The sequence below is a fragment of the Urocampus carinirostris genome, chromosome 9 (genome assembly GCF_059441175.1).
Source record: "Urocampus carinirostris isolate Australia breed hairy pipefish chromosome 9, RoL_Ucar_1.0, whole genome shotgun sequence".
Taxonomy (NCBI): Eukaryota; Metazoa; Chordata; class Actinopteri; order Syngnathiformes; family Syngnathidae; genus Urocampus; species Urocampus carinirostris.
Genome location: NC_142357.1, coordinates 35,549,359 through 35,567,384, shown reverse-complemented (window position 1 = coordinate 35,567,384; position 18,026 = coordinate 35,549,359). Strand labels below are relative to the sequence as shown.

The 18,026-nt window shown below is 38.7% G+C and overlaps 1 long non-coding RNA gene across 1 annotated transcript in view; it reads right to left on the bottom strand.

Annotated features, from left to right (window-relative positions):
- Positions 1-1,004: 1,004 nt before the first annotated feature.
- The window catches only part of LOC148360157 (uncharacterized), a 54,734-nt gene continuing 37,712 nt past the window's right edge, over positions 1,005-18,026 (bottom strand). Inside the window, exon 3 of the long non-coding RNA XR_015851252.1 lies at positions 1,005-1,135. This is a non-coding gene — a long non-coding RNA (uncharacterized LOC148360157). The remainder of the gene's footprint in view (positions 1,136-18,026) is intronic.

Below are 18,026 nucleotides of genomic sequence, written 5' to 3'. Positions count from 1 at the left end.
CATGTTTTTGGAATGTGTGAGGAAACCGGAGTGCCCGGAGGAACAGCCACACAAGCACGGGAAGAACATGCAAACTCCACACAGGAAGGTATGATCTGTTCTCCTTGTAAGTTCAAAAACCATTGCTGTCTTAATTATTTTAAGTGTCTACTAAAATCAACTATTTGTACACTATTTTTCAGGTGTTATTTGTTGTCCCTTGCATATTTCTTCCCCCCCAGACGAAGCACCAGGACGAATAAAAAATGAATCTTTTCCGAAATGACGGCTTCGACTGAATTACGCATCGTTTCTCATTGCTCCAGACTAATGAACGCAGAGTAATCAAATATCTGTGATTGTTTATTATTCGACGATGAGAATAAATCAAAGCGTAACTTCGGCACAACAATTGCAATGGCTGTCTTAATGAGTGCCTCGTTGTTACATTGGGCGATTGCCAGAGAGAGGCGATGTTTTACTTTACTCAATTGATCATTGGAATTAATTTCCCCAATGACAAGATAAACAATAACTAAAGACCATTATTACAGAATGAGGAATAACCTGCTCTGTTTTGCTTTCACGGGCTCCTGGGTTGAATTTCAAACGGATTGTTTTGGAATCCACGGGAGATTTAGGACACCCAGTGCTGGGTGTAGCAAAACATCCCTAGAGTGTAACAGTGCCTCCAGTTTCACAGTGGGAACAGTGTTTAGTGTCTTGGGACCAAAATATTGATTCAGGAAAGATTCCATCGGTTTTCTCAAAGGCCTACAGTGGAAAGTGTTATATTTTTAAATTAAATAATTGTTATTATTGAAAATCTGTTGCCAAATGACAAAACTGAATCCGTAGTGTGAATGGAAAGACTTGAGGAATGGACATACCATACATACTGTACTCATTTTGCACATACATGGCTCACGTTTAGCATTCCGGACGCTAACGTGTAGCCACCCGGAGCTACCCGGCTTCAACGCTGCTATACAGAGACACGAAAGCCGGGGGGAATCGGAGAGGAGGCGGACTTGAGGTGGTGTATCCCTGGATTTTCACAAGGAAAAGATTTCCATCTGCCGCAGGGATGTCGAACTTTTGGACTAGCGTGACGTCATCCACTCCGCTACAAGCACCCCTAGGGCATCATGTTAATCTGTAAATAAACAACGGGGTAGACTGCTGGAAGTGTGAATTTCCTTATGGGGATGAATAAAGTATCTATCTATCTATCTATCTATCATACAATTCAATTCATCAAGACTCATAGTTCAATTGCTTATTAAGCAATCCAATTCAAACCTTTGGACATAAGCACATAAATCATCCAAAAATAGGATAAATCAGTTTCACAAATAATTTACTGTCAGTTCAGTCCATTTCGATCATTAACTTCAAAATGCATATTTCAGCTATGTTGTTTTCAATTTGTCCCTGTACTGTTTACATCACGTTTTTAGATGTGAGCCATTACAAAGACGAGCAAATGATTACTACAGTGCCGAAAGGAAAGACGAATGAGGGCTTTGTTGTGTAAAATGAATAAGACCTGTATTTCGAGACACCGCCAGGGCAACTATTATGTGGAGTATAGTGCCATATTGCAACACAGATGTGTTATTTTGTGTTGTTGTCATTGGTGCATTTACTTATCGTTCCTTGAGTGGGAAAGGAAACTTCAGTGACCTGAATTGACGCCATTGATACGGAAAGAGAAAAGTACCGTTGTTGATTTATAGCTTCACTGCAGTTCAATTCAGATTTATAAATTGAGGACTTGATCCTGTTTAGCTCCAGTTATGTATTATATAAATAATTTTGGCAAAACATGGAATAATTGATCGCGAACCTGCGTCTTAAATGTTTCCAGGCATTACCGCGGTTGTATTTAGAGTGCATGTATTGTGAAAGACCAGCTCGCCATGGTGAAAAGCCACAATGTTGTAGCAAAAAACGGAGGCTTGCGGTCTGAAATTTACGCTAGAAGAGAAAAAAAATCCACGATGCACTAAGGATGCGAAAGTCTGAATGCAATATGACAAGGGAGCAATGCAGATACGTATAATGTATTGTAAAAATATTCAAATATTCATATTTATGTATCAGTCAAATCTTTTCAAACACATTATGGAAGAGGGTAAATAATTGGTCTTTTTGCGATGATAAGACTCAATTTATTTCTTACTGTATTAACAAATAACATGCACTTTTTTATTTTAAAATCAACCATTGATATAAAATTTGGTTTTTCACCGTGTCCATCAGATGCAAAGGTTATAATTCACGTGTTCATTAGGTCTCGGCTTGATTACTGTAAGGTATTGCTTTCGGGTCTCCCGATGTCGAGCATCAAAAGTTTGCAGCTGGTTCAAAATGTGGCAGCAAGACTTTTGACTAAGGCAAAAAGTTTGAGCATATTTATCCTGTATTGGCTAACTTGAACTGGCTCCCAGTCCGCTTAAGATGTGACTTTAAGGTTATATTACCCGACCGCTTTGCATGGACTTGCCCCCTCTTATCTCTCAGATATGGTTTCCCCCTATGTTCCTGCACAAAGCCTCCACCTGGAAAAGGCCGGTCTACTTGTGACTCCAAGAGCCCAGAAGAAGTCTGCAGGCTCCAGAACGTTTTCATCCGCTCCCCGGTGCTGTGGAATGCTCTGCTTCCGGGGATAACATCTGCAACCTCAGTGGAAGTTTTCAAATCTAGATTTAAGACCCACTTCTCTTCAATAGCTTATGATTGATGCCCACCTCATACTTTTATTTTTTCTGTCTTTTTCCGACGGCCTGGCTGGTGGTGATACGAGGGAGAAGGACGATTTGAGATGAGTCAGCGGACCAGTGTCTGGACCTGTAGCATATCAACGCCTGCATTGACCAGCCGGCAGAGATGGGAAGCTACGTCGTTGCTGTTATGGACTTTTTAGACTATTTTCAGGGGGATTACCACTTGTGAGGTCCCTTCTCAAGGTTTCCTTTTTCCTCGTGCTGAAGTTTTGAGTTTTTCCTTACCCGCATGTTGGTTTAAGGTCAGGCGATGGTGTAATTGTAATCCTGTGCAGTCATTTGAGACATCTTGTGATGAAGCGCTATACAAATAAATGTGACCTGACTTGACTTACTCCGTATTAAAGTGACAAAAGTTGTTGCACATGTGCATTAATGATTAAAGTCATTTTTTGATAACACAAACCATTAACACAAAAGCAAAATTAAATGTACTATATATATTCCATTTCCTTCAAAGTCAGATTACTCATCAGATTAGACTACCGCTTTTTACCCCTTAAAAACACTTACCGCTTTTCAAAATAAAAAAAATCTTCTGCTTTCTCAAGTTTAAACAACAACTTAATTTTAGTCTATTGCTGCTTTATTTTGAAGCAAAAGTTGTGTGCTTGGATAAACTGCTTCAACAATCGGATTTCATTTCTGTTTCGGTCAAAGTTTGCCACTTCCAACTTTAAACACATGCAATTTTTTTAATTGTCTGGATATGTATTGTGTTTTGCATGTAAAACATTGTGCTATAAAATCTACAGCATTTATTTTGTCAAAAGAATGGCATGTATGCTTTCTGTTTTTTCCATTCTCTAACATTCGTCTCTGGCATAGTGAATATTGGGCTGGCTGCTCGATACCAGTGAATTTTGACGTGATCGGCAACTTAAATTGTTGTGATATTGGGACTAAAAATAGACAAGTGTCTCGTCTTGTCAAGTCATGTTTATTTGTGACGCCCTTAATCACAAGGTGTCTCAAAGGGCTGCACAGACCACAGATTATTGCAAACTACAGACTATTATGACACCATATCCTGATCTAAAACCTACATGAGGGCAAGGAAAAACTAAAAAACCTCAAAATGAGGAAAATGAAGAAACCTTGAGAAAGGACCGCACATGAGGCAATCCCTCTCCCCCGAAAAACAGGCTGCAACAAATGTTGCAATAACAATAATACATAGATATTATCAATATGAACTATAGGTCATGCATAAGCTATGATTTAAACAGTTCCACTGAGGTTGCAGATCGAATCTCAGGGGGCCTATGATTCCACAGCACAGAGGCCCGAATGGAGAACCCTCTCGAACCTGCGGATCGGTTAGTCAAGAGATGTTTCGGTAATGTGGTCAACGATATTTCCGACCAATGTTCCCTGTAATTTTCCACGGGTCTGAGCGTTCACACAAAGTCGGTGAGGAACGCTTGAAACAACAGGGAGCAACAGCAATCCCAAGTGTGGCAACAAGTCATTATCAAACATGTCCAAAACTTGACATCAAGATACATTTTGCTGAGTTACCGGCAATGCAAAATAATTTTTCTCTTTTGAATAAATTGACTCATGTACTATTGTAAAGGTTGTACGGCCTACAAACGTCGTTTGTTCTTACAATTATTTCGCAAGATATCCATTTCTTTTTATTTCCTGATATATTTTGTCGCATAATATTAACATTTTTGGGGGCTTATTTAGTCGGTTGTAAGATACAGAACTGTACTGAATCACATTTTTTAGTGGAAGTACAATGTTGGCAACAAGATTCACTTGATATAACTAGAAATTATTTGAATGCAAACTTTTTCTTCTTTTTTCCGTGTTTTTTTTTCTACTTGTTCTTTAAATTCCTTTAAAACAAATCTCATTGTGTTTATTTTTTCCGAGCTGTTACTTTCTTTTTGTTCTCTTTACTTTTTTTCCTACATTTCTTTATTTTCTTTTTTTCTGGCTTTTTTCCTTCTTTTTTTTCTCTTCCTTTTGTTTCTTTTATTCTCAGCTTTTCATTACTTTTTCATTTTGGTATTTTTTTCTTTTTTGTTCTATTCCCCCCTTCTTTTAAGTCATTCTGTGCATAATTTTACATAATATTTGGTCATGTTGGGATTAAAGAAGAGAAAAACAACCTGAAGAGCCATTTAGGACCCGATAGAGCCGGTTCCTTTTAGTGAGCAGAGTCAAAGAAGCCGGTTCTCGACAAACTCTACTAACTTTACTCAACTTCGTTCTACGTCGACTCGACTTCAAAATACCGCATTTAGGACACAACGTCAGGGGAACCCGTGTACTTTTTACCTTCATGCACTGTAACTTTGACTTAAGTCGCTTCTTAATTAGTAATTTTAAGCCCTCATTTTTGTGCGCTGGCTAGATTTTTTGTGCGCTAAAAATGTGCGAGCAGTGAGCAATTGCGCACACGCGCAGCTTAGAGGGAATACTGTTTCCGACCGGTCAATAATTGCGCAAATGCGGTAATATTCTATAAGACCTTGTGTATTATACAACCAAACTTTTGCGTTACTTTATCAGGTTAAAAATGTTGAATAGACAACATCTACAAGTTCTAATCCACTCAAGCCTTTGCATACATGGAATTTATCGGACAGTAACAAAGGTGGGCTTCTAAATCTCTTTCCACCTTGTCACTGCTCTCAGGTGGGCTTGACATTTTTTCGCAAAGGGAATAAGAAAGGGATCATCAGTAAAGCCCGGTGACATTTAAGTCAAATGAAATGCAACCGTAGGGTGAGAATGGCTAGTTTGTATGCAACTGACAAGAAAATGTAATTTTAAATTTCTGTTTTTGTTTATTTACTGTTAGTGGATTCTATGGAATTGCATATGTTTGTACGCCCACAAGTTTATGACCACGCCAATCAAATGTGTCAGTCAAGTAGGAGAACAGATTGAATTTGACAGTCAATTTCAATCTTCCTGCACCAAAACAAGAAAGAAAGTAAAATTGTTCAACATCTGTTGGCTATTTATTCTGAGAAAAACAACAAAATGTAAATTAGACAATTAAAAAGGCATACATTAGGTGTTATCGTTTCAGGCAAAGTGTATATTTAAAAGGATATGGAATGTACATCTTACTTTGTGTTTGTTTTACTTTACTTTTTCTCAGTAAGTAGTAAAAGTTTTTCTTAAATTGATCACAAATGATTTTTGTTTTTATTTTTATTCATTTTTTATTTATTTATTTGCAGTAATATTTATTTTTAAGTACCTAAATTTATTTCTGCTTGAAACAATAATGAGCTATCCATCCATTATCTGTGATGCTTATCCTCAGTAGGGTCACGGGGGTGCGGGAGCCAGCTATCTTCGGGCAGTGGGCAGGGGACACCCTGAACTGGTTGCCAGCCATCGCAGGGCACACAAGGACAGACAATTCACTCGCTCATTCACACCTAGGGACAATTCGGACCGGCCAATTCACCTGACATGCATGTTTTTAGAATGTGGGAGAAAACCGGAGTGCCCGGAGGAAACCCACACAAGCACGGGGAGAACATGCAAACTCCACACAGGAAAATTTGATCCCATGACCTCAGAACTGTGCCGCACAATGTACAATTTTTAAATCTTAATTTGCAATTGCAAATTAAAGAAATTCAATGTATTAAAATAAATAAATAAAATAACATTTACACATTTTTTTATAAAGTTTTAAAAACGTAATTAATGTACGTTTTTTTTAATATATTAGTTATTGCATACAATGGGTTCTTATAAAACAAAGATAATAAGAATAGCACCATAATGATATAGTTGTAAAAACTTGAGTTAAGCATGTTTAACTAATGACAGCATGAGTCATAATAATAATAATAATCATAATAATACGTTTAGAATGTTATCTTTACCAGTACTTTATTAAAAAAAAAATCATTTCTTTGTATTGTTATTCACGTATTTCTTGGCATTTTATTTAGAATTTTAGTAGTAATAGTATTAAAATAGATTCAGAAATCTCTGTTCTACTTTGTTTTAGTATATTGGGAATTACATTTTTTTATTAAATATAAATATAACGACAATGCCATGATGATTGTGTTAACGTTTAAAAAAGCTGAATTCAGTATTTCCAATTTATGGCAGTATTCATATTAACAATAGATTTAGAAATCTCAGTTTTACTTTATTTTTACAGTCTTGCTTTTTTAATATTTATGACAGGTTAAATAACAATATAGAGTTGCATACGATGTATGCCACGTTCATATCATTGACAATGAAGACAATTATATAACACATCTCAATTAATGTCTGTTGAAAATTGAGTAATATACATTTTATTAAATATGAAAAAATGTCAATATTAAAGACTAGGAATATTTTGCACCAATGACTATTACTATGTGCACATTTGAACTCTACTGTAAGAGTTTGCCTTCATATTGAAAAGCCCAAAAAAGCGAAATTAAATTCCCATTGATTTTGCACTACACTAGCAAACATATTAAGGCTAAAACCTTAAGCGTAGTTTCTCCGGTGTAATCAATTGCATCGTTAGCATTGCAGTGACTTGGCTAGCAGCTCCTATTTCCACACAGTTATCTTGTTACCCGTCATGTCCTCTACTTCCACGGGCGCCTCCAAGTCTGGGGCCGTCTCTTCGCAAGACGGACGTTAAGGATTAGCACTAAAAGACCGGACCACAAGACTTAGGACCAGGAATAGTTCGACATAAAAGCAACGTTGTATAAAGCTAAATTAATTGCGAGTTGTTTTTCTTTCTGAAAATCAAACAAAATAGGGGATCACTTGGAATCACATTGCATGAGCAAACATTAAATTAAACCTAAAATATAAGTTAGAACCGAAAATCAATAACTAAAAAGTTACATAATAGCAGTTAAAGCTATTAATTTGCCACACAGTTTAAGAAGGCTTGTAGTTAACTTCATTAACTCAATAGCTAATAATAGCCTGGTCCTAATTTGCAAACCTAGGAAAGTATTAGCTCTAGCAGAATCTAACTAAAGTTTATTAATTTTGAACAAACATTATTAACTAAGAAGTTGTATGCTATCAGTTAAAACCATTAATGTGACTCAAGGGTTAAGAAACTGCTTGTAACTTAACCCAATTACCTTAAAAGAAGTAGCTTCTTAGCTAATAGTAGCACATCTTTATGTTCAAATGTATTTACCGTAAATTCCGGACTATAGAACGCACCTGATTATAAGCCGCACCCACCACATTTTAAGAGGAAAACCGATTTTGTACATACACAAGCCGCACCTGTATATAAGCCGCATGCGCCTACATTTAAACATGTAACACAAACACAAAATTAACCCAAACCCGACTTCAAGTACTAAATTTTGTGCAGGCTTGGGGAGTAACGGAATACATGGAACGGCAAAAATGATGTTGGCAAGCTGTTTGGATTTATTTTCATTTTGTTTCTGTCGCATTTTATGTTAGTTTTGCCGGAGATCAAAGAGATCAAAGCCAGGAGAGAAAGCTTACCACGTGTTGTGAGTCATCAATGAATTCATATTTAGTTTCTTTTGTCTTTTATTAGCATATTTGGTACAAGTAGTGTATTAGTAGTCATCAGCTCGGGCCACGTTCTATAGAAAACAGAAGTTTGAGTACTTGTTCGGACCCCAAGAGTACCGCAAATTCCGGACTATAGAGCGCACCTGATTATAAGCCGCACCCACCACATTTCGGGAGGAAAACCGATTTTGTACATACACAAGCCGCACCTGTATATTAGCCGCATACGCCCACATTGAAAAAACGCAATACAAACACAAAATTAACCCTTACCCGATACGGTCCAAAAGACACAGCCGGCAAAATGAATGGAAAATGATACCGGTACTTAAAATGTAACGCAGACCTGCAGAATCCGGGTGCCCTTTGAAAGTAATCCAAGCAAAAAAGTGTATATTTCCAAAGGTAAGGGTGGGAAAAATATATATCCACTATTGTCGGCCGCGTCCACAAACACGTCTCACTTTTACTCCACTTCCCGTCAGCCCGCGTTTGCCCCGCCCCTTCTTTCTCATTTGCTCGTACAAAACATGTCAGAATAAGTTTCTAAAATAAATACATTACAAAAATATACAGTTGCAAATACATATTATACAAGGTTACACATATTTACTAAGAAAGACGGTACACCGAGAGAATTTTCAAAGCTTTAATAATAATATTATAACTTTCATCCCAAACCGTGCCTGTGAAGGGTAGCAAAACGCTACTAGCAACACGCTCGCAACTCTGTAATTAGCTCTGTTAAGAAAACATACCGTAATTGTAATAAGCATGGTTAACCATCCTTATCTTCTTCCATATAACTGACGTCATCAAAGTCGTCTTCCTCCAGTTTGGTCAAGAGACTTTGTCATATAGACCTCGTCCCATGCTCCCTTATTCAAAACCACGCTAGCAACACGCTCGCATAGTAAGGTTTACGTGCAGTAGCTCCGTTTCCTTCTTTATCGGACTGTTCGATTGCTTTTAGCTTGAAAGCTGCATGATGAGGATATGTCCACGCTAAATTAATCCGTGCACAAACTAAGAAGTTGCAGTCTAAACCTTACCTTTTGTACTCGAGCGCCGCTGGCGGCCGTTAGAAAAATTACATAAATTGGCCGCATCACTGAATAAGCCGCAGGGTTGAATGTTTAGGGAAAAAGTAGCGGCTTATAGTCCGGAATTTACGGTATCTTCTTAGCAGATAAATGAAAATCTACGTCAGGTTATGGATTTAGCATTCAGGAAAATTTGTTGAAGATCATCAGAACAATCAAACAAGCTCACCATGAAATGAATGTATCTACAATTGTCTGTTATTCAAGATCAATGTGAGAATTAGATATAAAGAGGAAAACTATATTTGGGTTGAATCAACCATTTTAAGAGCAGGGTTGGGTAGGGTTACTTTAACTGGATTACTTTCAATTACTTTTGGATTACTCCAATACCAAATATGCTAATAAAAGACAAAAGAAACTAAATATGAATAAAATGATGACTCACAAAACGTGGTAAGCTTTCTCTCCTGGCTTTGATCTCTTTTTCAATTTAGTCTGAATATATATTATGTGGCTCTTTTTTTGCTTTTATGGCTCTTTGGTTCAAAAAGGTTCCTGACCCCTGCTCTTAAGGATGACAACACATACTGTATATATATATACTCTATTTATATTAATTGAAAAACGTTAAAATGTTCGTGTCAGGTTGGTCCTCCTGCAGAAAATTATATAATTTTCCATTATCAAACATTTGTGAAAAAGCACCTGGGTGCCACGAGGGGGCACCAAAGTGCCAGATCGGCCTCTAAAGACGTTTGTTGCTGATCCCTGCTATAGAGTAATGTGTTGGGTTTCAAAAATAAAGCAATGAAGGAGCATCTTCGATTTCAAACTACGAGTGGAAACTTCCATTAGTCTATCTTCAATTAAGATTATGAGAAACTATCAAGACTGATTTGTACAAGTATTTTTTTTTTTACCAAGATGGACATCATATAAAACATTACATTTATATCGAGAAATGGACTATAAGATTTAGTTTCAAGGGGAGGTTGAAAACAGGACAAAAAAAGGCCAAAGTTGAAATGTACTAATGATCAGGGTTGGGTAGGGTTACTTTAATTTGATTACTTTCAATTACTTTTGGATTATTCCAATACCAAATATGCTAATAAAGACAAAAGAAACTAAAAATGATGACAGACAACACGTGGTAAGCTTTCTCTCCTGGCTTTGATCTCTTTGATCTCCGGCAAAACTAACATCAAATGCGACAGAAACAAAATGAAAATAAATCCAAACAGCTTGCCAACATCATTTTTACCGATCCATGTATTCCGTTACTCCCCAAGCCTGCACAAAATTTAGTATTTTTATTCCTATTTAGTTTCTTTTGTCTTTTATTAGCATATTTGGTATTGGAGTAATCCAAAAGTAATTGAAAGTAATCCAGTTAAAGTAACCCTACCCAACCCTGTTAAAGAGTAGGATTAGTCCTGGGAAGTGGGTAAAAACAACAACAGAGATCCATGACAATGACATTTCACGCTCACCAATTCCGCTGTTACGCAACAAAAGTGTGAATTTCATTTATTAACAATCTCAAGTGAGGACAGGTGTTGATTTTACATTAGAGTGATGACAGATTGTGACTTAAACACTTTAAATTGAACAGATTGTAAACTCGCACGGACTAACACAGCAGACATCTTTCTGCTTAAATACGATAAAACCGGCAGCTGTCAACATATGCGGGCATTGAATCGATTTACATTGATGTTTCTGTATTGACAATGACTTAAATGTGAATTTTTGGGGAAGGTGTTGTTGTCTGGCACGTTCCAACAACTCGGACTAAATGGCGCACCTGAATACAAGCTGCACCCAGTACATTTTTAAAGGAAAAAAATACTTTGTGCATACATAAGCCGCACCTGACTATAGGCCGCATGTGGCCACATTGAAACATGGGTTATTTACAAAAAAAAAGACGGTACACAGGAAAAGTTTTAATAATATACCTTAACCTCTTAACGTCTGTACGATGTCACTGAAATATGTCATGCCACATATCATTGGAAAGGTTAAACTCTTGGGATTCAAGATATATGAACCATTTCAAGATATAGTCATTGAGAAACATCACAATCAGTCTGAAAAAAGATACAATGTTGACTATTTTTTTGCACAATGTTGACTAATTTTGCATTTAACGCATATTGCACCAATACGATCCCAAAACTGTATGTAACATCCTACATGCCCACATGTCTTGTGTAAATATTGTTTAAATTATAACATTATCTTCTTTGTTCCTTTATATTGTGTAAACTATAACCTTATCTTCTTTGTTCCATTATCTTCGTTTTCTGTTATCCTCACGGTTAAATGTGAACCTGGAGTGCCACGCCCAATTTCGATGTCACAATATGTTCAACTCATTTTGTAACAATGACAATAAAGGTAGATTCTATTCTATTCTATTCCCGGGAACTATGAATCCACCATAACAGTGTTCATTTTACCTGTGAAAAGTGATGGGTCCCGGGGACTCGCATGCTCAAAAATCAATGGGTCCCAACAGAGATCTATGGGTCCCCAAAATTTAGTGCTATCGAGGTTGAAATTGTAAATCGGTGACAAATATATAATAAAAATCTATATATTCATTCTCTATTTTTCATTTTCTCCTTTTATACTTCCTTTTTTTCTTAACTTTTTTATACAACATCATAATTCGTAATATAATGCATCAAAGCAAGTGAGCCGTTTGAGAGCCGGCTCTCTTGAATGAGTTGAGCCGAAAAAGCCGGTTCTCCAATAACTTTTTACCACTCAACTCGAGATCGGCGTGCAGACGAAAACTCGAACCGCGAGACCAAAACAACATCTGCCGGATCTGCCTGACGAAATGTTTGGAGTGCGGTAAATCTTTGTTTAAAAAAAATGTAATCGGGTAATAATGACAATTTTGTGTCAAAAAAGTTGCGTCCCGGGGACGCACGTTGATTTGACACGATGCGTCCCCAGCAAAAATGATGCGTCTAGGACGCAGGGACGCGGGCTAACGAGAACACTGTCATTATGTCCCCTGGCTGTCTTCAACCTCTTTGAATGTCCAAATAGAATCCAACAGTGTAAAGTATGTATTCCAAAACACACGGTAATACCCACAGATAAATAGGAATCTGCCTTTAACATTTCTCCTTCACTGGACGTTGATTTTTGTAATCCGATCGTTTCCCCACATTATTCCATTTGCAAATAAACAGACTCGTGAAATTATTTCCAATATGGTAGTTAGCGCTCCCCTTTCGATTGAAACCTTTTCCATGAGAGACAGTTCATCCTTGTTTTTTTCATGCTCAAAATCAGAAGTTACATTAAAACTTGCTTCTTCCTCTACACATTCCACCTGTCTCACTCTCAACTTTACTGCTTGGGCGCCCCCTGGTGGCCGTCAGAAAATATACATAAACTAGCCGCATCATGGGGCAGTGGGTAACGCGTGGGCGGCACAGTTCTGAGGTCATGAGACCGAAACTTCTGTGCGGAGTTTGCATGTTCTCTCCGTGCCTGCGTGGGTTTCCTCCGGGCACTCCGGTTTCCTCCCACATTCCAAAAACATGCATTTCAGGTGAATTGGCCGGTCCAAATTGTCCCTAGGTGTGAATGAGCAAGCAAATTGTGTGTCCCTATGTGCCCTGCAATTGGCTGGCAACCAGTTCAGGGTGTCCCCTGCCCACTGCCCGATGATTGCTGGAATGGGCTCCAGCACCCCCGCGACCCTACTGAGGATAAGCGGTGCAGCTAATGAGATGAGATGAGAGGTTTTGGCTATCATGTGATCGAATCCAGCTACCAGCCTTCCTGTGCGGAGTTTGCATGTTCTCCCAGTGCTTGAGTTGGTTTCCTCTGGGCACTCCGGTTCCCTCCCACATTCCAAAAACATGCATGTCATGTTAATTGGCCGGTCCAAATTGTCCTTAGATGTAAATGAGCGAATGAATTGTCTGTCCCTGTGTGCCCTGCGACTGGCTGGCAACCAGTTCAGGGTGTCCCCTGTCCACTGCCCGAAGATAGCTGGGATGGGCTCCAGCGCCCCCGCTACCCTACTGAGGATAAGCGGTAGAGATAATGGATGGATGGCTAGCCGCATCATTGCATAAGTCGCATGGATAAAAGCTTGGGGGGAAAAAAATCGCGGCTTATAGTCCGGATTTCACAGTCTATACCACAGGTGTCAAACAGGCGGCGCGCGGGACAAATCAGGCCCGCTTAGGGATTGAATCCGGCCCGCGAGACAACACTCAGAGAAGCGCAAGAGAAAAACGAGCTGCAGGTTGAAATATGTCCACTTGATGTTGCCAAAGCCAGGTGCCTCTCACAAAGACACTGTACTTGTATTTCTCTCTCTCTCTCTCTGTCTCTCTCTCTCTTTCTTTTCCACCCGTTTTCTCCTACTCTGTCTCTGTCTCTTTCACTCTGTGTCTCTTTCTCTCTCTGTGTCTTTTAACCTCTTTTGCTCTAACTTCCTTTTTTCCTTTTCTCTCTTTTCTCTTTCTCTCTTCAAACCCTTTGCACTTTCTTTTCTCTTTTCCCTCCTGCTGTCTTTCTATTTCTATTTGGATTTCTTTCTTCCTCTCCCTTTCTTTTCCCCCTCTCTCATGAGTTTTCATCTTTTGTTTATCACGTTCTCTCTCTCTCTCCCGCTCTCTCTCGCTCGCTCTCTCTCGCTCGCTCTCTCTCGCTCTCTCTCGCTCTCTCTCGCTCTCTCTCGCTCTCTCTCTCTCGCCCTCTCTCTCTCTCGCCCTCTCTCTCTCTCTCTCTTGCCCTCTCTCCCTTTCCCTCCCTCTTTCTCTTATTTCTTTATTTCCCTTTTTCTTTCTCTTTAATCTACTAGTCCGGCCCCCGACAGAATGTTTGTTCTATCGTGTGGCCCCCGAGTTCAAATCTGTTTGAGACCCCTGGTCTATACACACCATTAATGGACCCATTTGAAATTACAGAGGTAAGATTACCCCTAAAACCAAAATTTACAAGAACGACTTTAATGGAGTCATTGGTCTGTCACTCAAAACAAACCAACTTTGGTATACCCTTTCACGGGAATGTCAGCCGTCTACGTTTTACGCTAGCTATGCAGAGGGTCAGTTCCAGTCAGAAAACAAAACCTTTCTGATCCTAATGAACAGTCTCCCATTACTCGGACCGGACTGATAAGGCAGTAGGCTGTGACACTCCATTTTCAGGAGGGAAACCTTATCGAAGAACTATCAGGCGGTAGGACAGCCGCTGGACCATTAAGTGAATGTCTAATGAACTGATTATAAAAGCATTTTGGAGCTGGCTATCAAACTCGGGGCCCTCCAGGCATCACTGCGTCCATCTGACCTGATTTGATTGCCTGGACCAATTAATGAGCTCGGCCGTGGTCCATTTTCCAGACCACGGAGGCTCAGGAATATTTTACAATAACTGAAACACTCGGCACAAATATTGCGGACTCTGGATACACGATCCGATAGATAAAATATATTTGATTTAGTAGAGGTGGTCGATACGTCGATTATTATATTGTGGAGGACTTCAACAAGACTATGATTTGAACAAATTGATAGACTAAGGTTTCCTTACGGGGCCAATTTCGTAGTTTTGGCATTTCCCTGGTCAGGATTTAGCAAATATTTTCGCAAAACAAACACCATGTTTATTAACAAATAGCTTCATTTTAATGGATAGCTTCTATTCAGCAGCTGAAATAACATCAGCAGTTAACACTGATTCAATTAGCACCTTATGTTAGCGTCACAAATGCTAACTACTAATGCTAGCATTGTTGACGCAAGCACTCGCTGCCGATGCTCGTCTTTGCATTAATTCCAAAGTTTGAAGTAAACCTACCTCGGAAAGTTGGTGTATCTCCTAAAAGTTAGATTATTTTTGTAAAACAGATATGCTAAATACTCAGAATTTGTGATCAAATAACTATGATGATTTATTATTAAAATTAGAAATATTGTAATTTGACTATATAGTCAAATTGATGCAAAAATTTAGCTTCATTTCTGTCAGTGGAGTAACAGATATTATCATTATATATATATAAATTGTGCACGTGTATGTGTACAAGCCATCACTTTTACTTCGACAATATGTATTTCCGTTTCTTGTCATTTTTTGCACCTTGAATTTATTTTATCTTTGCATGCAAAAATAGGAAAATAAATGGACAAAACAATTGAAGATACGTCTTTCTAGAAAAGCGGTGACATTGAACAGGTATGGATTTTAAAACTAGATTATATATGGGCAGCACGACGGTGCAGTGGTTAGCACATGTGCGGCACAGTTCTGAGGTCATGAGATCGAACCTCTTGTGCGGAGTTTGCATGTTCTCCCCGTGCTTGAGTGGGTTTCCTCCGGGAACTCCGGTTTCCTCCCACATTCCAAAAACATGCATGTCAGGTTAATTGGCCGGTCCAAATTGTCCCTAGGTGTGAATGAGCGAACGAATTGTCTGTCCCTGTGTCCCCTGCGACTGGCTGGCAACCAGTTCAGGGTGTCCCCTGCCCACTGCTCGAAGACAGCTGGGATGGGCTCCAGCACCCCCGTGACCCTACTGAGGTTAAGCGGTGCAGATAATGGATGGATACATATACATACAAATACATAAATCTGGGTTTACTTATCTAAAATGAGAAAAATAACCTACCATCCTCTATGTTGGATGCTTTTACTTATTTCAAAGATCATTGGCCTTAGGGGTAGGGCGACCGCCCCAAGACTGGGAGGTCGCTGGTTCAAGCTTTGGCTGAGTCATATCTAAGACTTACAACATTGGTACCCATGTTGCCTCGCTTTTTGGCGCTCGGTATTGAGGGGTTTGGTCACTTAAACACTCCTAACGACAGGTGTTGCGACACATTGGTTGGGTTGGGTGAGGGGGCTGGGAATCCCCTCCTCTGTGCCATTCTCCCAGGGAGAGTCAAGAATGCGGGTGTATATTGACTCTAGCCAACTTCCACTAGGGGGAAATGTCTTCGGTATATACAAACAGATATATTTTTCCCTTTTTTTAATCAGAGAAATCAAATTTAATACAATCTTTTAATTAGAAGAATTGTACTTACTATTATCAGCCTTTTCTGCCAATTGGATCATATACAATATACATATTGATTAAATCAAATGAATGGTAACTTAATAATATTTACTCAAATATTTCTCGAACTCATGACACATTTCATCTCACAGAATTCAAGTCGAGGATTTTAATGTGTTTTTCCCAAAATAATTACCGTGTAATCTGGTAGTTAGGGTTAAATTGTGACATTTCACAACACTTACCAGCTACCAACCGCGCGACATTTAGGAAGAAACACGACAGACAAAAACCTGACCCTCTTTGATATCAGGACTGGTTGTGGTTATCCATGCGTGATTTGCATACCGCTGTTTTGCACATAGCTCAAGCTTTGCATTAAAACACAAAATTAAGCCTGTTCGGAATGCCATAAATTGAATTATGCCTTGTGAACATTGAACGCAATTCGCTGGGGGAATTTGATGTCAACCCCATTGGTCTCAGAACACCAGTGGTCTCCTTTAACACCTGACAGCATTTTCAGCTGCATTGTTTTCAGTTCTGCTCCAAGTTGTACAGATCACGTGTTTTTGTATCATGTGACTGATATAAGATGGCGACTACCACAGAGTCAGATAGCGAAAAGGCGAGCATTTTGACTTCTGCCCAAAGGAAAAGATGAATGAGAGTTGCGATGTGTAATTAAGTAAAGTAAGCAATATATTTAATATAAAACAAAATCAAGGCACTTTTGAAGCATAATGTGGAGAATAGTGCCATATTGCAATGCAAACATGAGAAGTAGTCTTTTTCTACTGTTGTCTTTGATGGTTGCCACGGGAATCCTTCCTTGGGGATTAGAGGGAACTCCAGCGACTAGACAATGACTCAGATAATACCAAAAGGAAACTATCGTGTGCTGTTCAATTTGATGAATCAATTGAGGACTTTAATTCGTGGGTGAAAAAGTTGAAATATTGTGAATTCATTGTAAATATTGAACACAGTACCATTAACCTCCCGTTTTTCTTTTGTTCAAAAATATGTAAATAATGTTGGCAAAAACTCCAAACATTTTTTCCACACAGAAAGGCGTCTAAAATGTTTTTGGTTTAAACAAATCATAACATTTTCAGAAAATTTTAGATGTCTATTCATTGTAAAACAATACAGTTAATTCTTAAAATTTGCCAGCAGTAGAATGGGAAAAGCCGGCGATGGCCACTTTTTTGCCATTTTGACTGATTTTTAAAGGCCTACAGAAGACTTAGTTCAGTAGGTCCAGTTTATAGACATAGCACATATCAAAAGAAAGTATCAACCCTCATCAGAAACAAAAATGTTTTTAGCTCTTAACATTGTGTAGTGAACAACAGTTGAGTTAAGTACTGCTATATACTCATTTCCCAAGTTCTGAGAAAAAGGGCTGCAAGCGCTTTGGGAAGTCATTGACTTGAAAAGCGCTATATAAATGCAGATCATTTCATTTCATTTCATGACGCTGGATACAGGAAGCAAAACTAGGCAGTGGGGGTTCCTTGATGTGTGGGAAAAGATCCATTTAGTGGTAATGTATCATACTGAAGCCATTTCCAGAGGCTTGATACGTACTTATTAGCCTTAAAAACATTTTTTTTAAAGGCTGGCACTAGGGGACAATACTTCTGACATCAT